Raw genomic sequence first — 5278 nt, 5'->3', positions numbered from 1 at the left:
CCCCCCCCCCCCCCCCCGCCGAGGGCACCGCTTCCTGATTCCCACAGGCCCATGCGGCCCACCGTGCCCCGCTGCACAGCGTCAGAGCCCAGACAGGCGCCTGACAAAGCCCAGCCGGCCTAGCGCCCTCAGGCCCCTCACTCCCCTCCCCTCTCCCAGCCACACTGTGCTGCTTCTCCCGTCCCCAGTGCCAGCACCCCGGGGCCCCAGCTCTCCACCGGGACCTGGTGCCGCTCTCTCCCCGGCCACCCTGCCTCTGCCCCGCTCCCCTCCCCTGGCTGCAGAGCTGATCACGCCCACCTCCTAACACCCCCTGGCACCCCTGTTACTATCACCCCATGCTGAGCTTCTACTGTGTTGCCTTCCACTTTTCTTTGAGATGCTGTTAATGCAGTTCAAATTTTTTTTAGTATTTTTGGTTCAAAATGTAATATTGTGACTGGAAACAATGGCTCCGTGGTCCCAGGTGAGGCCATGCTCCTTGTTATGATCCACAAGGTCCCCACACCCTGGCTGCAGATGACCCCTCAGCGGCAGACCTCGTGCCCCAAGCTCCAAGCGGCCTGTCCTGTCATAGAGCCTCTCAGCGTTGCCCTCAACCCCAGGGCCTTTGCACATGCTGTGACTCTGCCCACACCCCTTGCCGCCTCCTTCCTCATCCTCCGTCCCTACTGCCATGGCCCTTCCGCTGAGAGGCCTGCCCTCCCCTCCAGCCTAAGTCAGGCCTCTCCTTGGTTCACCTCCGCAGCTTCTCACAGTCTGAAGTGACGTTTTTGTTGTCAGAATGAACTGGGCAGCCCCAGATGCTTCTCTCCACCCCCACTTCCTCCTAAGCAAGGGGTCAGCACTCCGGCAGCAGCGGCTCTTCCCAGGGGATGGGCCTCCCAGCATGCCTGTCCTCGGGCCTGGCTGCCGCTGACGAATGCCCATGAATCAAGTTGACGTTTCCATTACCGAAGGCCGGGCGGCTGGCTTCGGTGGGGGCGGCGAGATGACTGCTCATCACAGCCACCAGCCGCGGAGGGACATCAGCCGGGTGCCGCTTGAGACGGGGCCTGCCCATCAGCCCCCCGCCCGGGGACACTGGGGTGACGTGGGCAAATGAGAGGGCAGAGCCCCATTTCAGGCACCAGGTCAGCGCAGACACACGTGCACCCAAGGGTATGGGTCCAAGGGGGGCACACAGCATGAGGAGTGCCAAGGACACACGTTAGCACACATGTTAGCACACGTGTACATGCAGAGCGGCATCCTGCGCTCAGATGTGTCCAGGCTGGCGTGTGCGCTCAAGCCCAGGGCATGTGACCACAGGGACATTGGGTGCAAGTTCCCAGAGCAGAACATGAGAACCGCTCTGGGCTGTGGATCAGGCCAAAGCACGGGGGTCAAGACGAAAGGCGCGCACACAAAGCCAGCACCATTCAGCCATTCAGGGGCCAGAACACGTCCACGGCACGGGACTGAGCGGGGGAGCTGCAGGGGCTGGAGGAGGGGCCTTCGCTTCCCCAGGCAGGCTCTCCGTGCTCACCCACCTTCAAACCAGCTGCTCCTCCCTCCTCCCAGGTCCGGGAGTGGCACGTGCCGCGGAGGGACATCAGCCGGGTGCCGCTTGAGACGGGGCCTGCCCATCAGCCCTCCGCCCGGGGACACCGGCGTGATGTGGGCAAATGAGAGGGCAGAGCCCCATTTCAGGCACCAGGTCAGCGCAGACACACGTGCACCCAAGGGTATGGGTCCAAGGGGGGCACACAGCATGAGGAGTGCCAAGGACACACGTTAGCACACATGTTAGCACACGTGTACATGCAGAGCGGCATCCTGCGCTCAGATGTGTCCAGGCTGGCGTGTGCGCTCAAGCCCAGGGCATGTGACCACAGGGACACTGGGTGCAAGTCCCCAGAGCAGAACATGAGAACTGCTCTGGGCTGTGGATCAGGCCAACGCACGGGGGTCGAGACAAAGGCGAGCACACAAAGCCAGCACCATTCAGCCATTCAGGGGCTGGAGGAGGGGCCTTCGCTTCCCCAGGCAGGCTCTCCGTGCTCACCCTGGCGTCCCCGCCTTCAAACCAGCTGCTCCTCCCTCCTCCCAGGTCCGGGAGTGGCACGTGCTCCCTGCATGAAGGAGCCCCCCAGTCACCCTCCGTGGGGACCCACTGGGGCCACTCGCCAGCCTGCCTGGAAGCGCTTCCTTCCATCTCACCAGCGGCCTCCTTGCTGCGGGCTCTGTAAGCCCGGTTCTCACACCCGGCCCGAAGGTGCCCAGCCACGACAAAAGAAAGGACTTGAAGCCCGAGGGTGGTGCAGTGGCCCTTGGGGGAGCCGTCCGCATATCATAGTCACATACACTTGCACAATTATTTATTTAATGAGATTTTTCTTTAAGCCGACTCTTTCTTTTTACTCAAATGCCTATTTTGGTTTCATCCTAAGCAATAGTATCTGTGAACTCAGGCACTGATGTGCCCGTTACACATTTTTTCCTAAGACACATTTACATAAACACAACTATTAAAATAGATTAAAATTTTACCCATGTGCCACCTAAGAGCATGTCCTGGACCTCTGAGGTCCACTTGCCAACTTCAGAAGGACCTCGGGGAGCACAGAGCTCCGGATGCCAGGGGCGGGCCAGTTCCTGGGGGGTCGGCCGTCCAGCCCCGAATCTGCAGCCACTGGGTTCCTTTTGCCCAGAGGTCAAAGCCCGGACGCCTGTCCTGGCAGTCAAAGCCTTTGTAATTGGGCCTCATCTCTCTCCAGACCCATCTCTTGCCTCACATAGTAGGTCCAATATGCTGAGCAAATGAAAGCTGGGTTAATGAAGCACTCACTCGATTAATCAATGCAGGAATGAATGAATGAGCAGAACCTCCGCCAGGAGCCCCAGGCACCCGAGACTTTCCCTTCCTCAGACCCCCCCAAACCTGTTGCTTGCCCCTCCTCACTGGCTCCTGAGCCTGCCCTCTGTCCTGTCCCCTCAAGTGTGGTCAGGGGAGGAGGACACCGGGCCTCCCCCTTCTGTTCTCTGTCCACGGCTTCGACGGTCTGCCCAGAAGCACAGTTGGATGCTTCCCGCCGGCCAGGAGAGTCTAAGCTTCCTAACGGGCTTCGGCCCCACTGGCCTGGCCCCACCCACCTCCACCACCTGCGTCCTCACCACCTTGCTGCCCTCCTTTCTCACCACACCTGCCATTTAGTTCCTACAATGTTCCCGACGGTCTGCCCCTACACTCGTGTCTACCTGACACCTGACAACTTTATGCTTTAGCTTAAGTGTCATTGTCCCAGAGGAGCCTCCTCTCACCACTACCCCCAGCCCAGCAGGTGCTGCCCTGGGCTCCCCCAGCCCCCTCCCTCCCTCCCCCATGGCGGTGGGAGTAGACACTGACAAAGCACTTGCACTGTGCGGGCTCTGTCTAACCGCTTCATGGGCATCAGCTCATTTAACCCCGGGACGGCTTGAAGAGGTAGTTGTAATGATCAGCTATGTGCCCACGGGGATGAGGCACAAGAGAAGTCAGGCAAGTTGCCCAAGGTCTCAAGTGAAGGGGCTGGAGTCTGAACCCACGCTGCCTGGCCCAGAGCTGGGCACCACAGCACTTCACACACTGAACTATAATCGTCTGTTAGTTATGTGTCCTGCCCATCCGTGAGCTCTGCGAAGACAGACACCCTCTCTGGATGGTTCGCTATCCTACCTCAAGTGCCTACCACAGTACTTGGCCCCTAATAGGGGAACAATGGATTATATCACTGGACAGACGAATATATGGATGAGTGGTTGAATAATGAGGATGGGTGATGCATGAAAGAATGATGTATCGATGTCTGATGCAGGGAACTATGACAACTGATGGATGGATGATGGATGATAGATGATGGATGGATAAATGATGGATGGATGATGGATGGATGGTGAATGGGTGATGGGTAAATGGATGGATGATGGACAATGGATGATGGATGATGAATGGATGATGGATGGATAATAATGGATAGATGGATGATGGATGGATGGATGGATGATGGATAATGGATGGATGATGGTTGATGGATGGATAAATGATGTATGGATGGATGGATGACTGATGGATGGATGGATGATGGATAATGGATGGATGATGGTTGATGGACGGATAAATGATGGATGGATGGATGACGGATGGATGGATGGATGATGGATGATGGATGGATAAATGATGGATATATGGATGGATGATGGATGGATAAATGATGGATAGATGGATGGATGATGGATGGGTGATGGATGGATGATGGATGGATGATGGGTAAATGGATGGATGATAGATGGATGATGGATGGGTGATGGGTAAATGGATGGATGAATGATTAAATGGGTGATGAGTTTATGGACGAGTGAAGAAGAACATTGTCTGCTTGGGAGAAAGTTCTAGAAATCCTCAGGGAAGGGACGAGGTCTCTTGGAGTCAGGAGTCCTGGTTCAAGCCCCAACTCTGCCATTTGCTAGCTTTGTGATCTTGGGTCAAGTGTCTTCATCTCTGTGACCCTAAGGTCTCCTGTCTTTATGGTAAACATCTGTTTCCCCAGGCACCTAAGCCCTGGAATTGACGTAAAGGTGGCTCTAAACACAAGGTAGAGCCCCATGGGGGTCAGAGATGCTGAGGATCTGGGTGTGAGGCCTTTTCTCTGGCCCATCCCACATTTTCCATCTGCCTGACGCCCCCACCCTACCCACCCTCTGGAATCCAAGGCCGCCTGCAGCCTGACCCGACCCCCAGACCCAGCGAGGCTCTAGGCTCCCTCCCTCCCACCCCGTGTCGGACCCTGGCCGCAGCACACTCAGGCTGCCCACCTCAGGCTCCTCGGGGAGCTGAGAGGATGGAGCCATGAAGGGGCAGCCCAGAGAGCAACTGGCCTCCACACACAGCAAGAAAACAGGTTCAACAAGCATTTATTCAGCCCCTGCTGTGTGCCTGCTGTGTGCCCCCTGCAGTGCCATGCCCTGCCCCCCGAAAGGTTATGTGCCACTGGGCACCTCCTGAAATTCCTAGCTGGCTCGGGGGACCCCAGGCTTCCAATAGCCAATGTCCGAGTTTCCTGGCCTCCCAGCTGTGCCCAGCAGGGCTGTGCATGTGGCAAGAGTGCGAAGTTGCTGTCCCGAAGTTGCTCTGTGCAGCCCTGTGTACTTCACAGGCCCGCAGGCCCCTCCGCTCGGGCCTGAGACCTGGGCAGCGATGGGCAGGGCCGGCCGGTGTCTCCCGTGCAGGCTGGCTGGGTTCAGAGCACACAGGCCAGGT

This window comes from Myotis brandtii, unplaced genomic scaffold (genome assembly GCF_000412655.1).
Source record: "Myotis brandtii unplaced genomic scaffold, ASM41265v1 scaffold317, whole genome shotgun sequence".
Lineage (NCBI taxonomy): Eukaryota > Metazoa > Chordata > Mammalia > Chiroptera > Vespertilionidae > Myotis > Myotis brandtii.
This window is presented reverse-complemented; position numbering follows the sequence as displayed.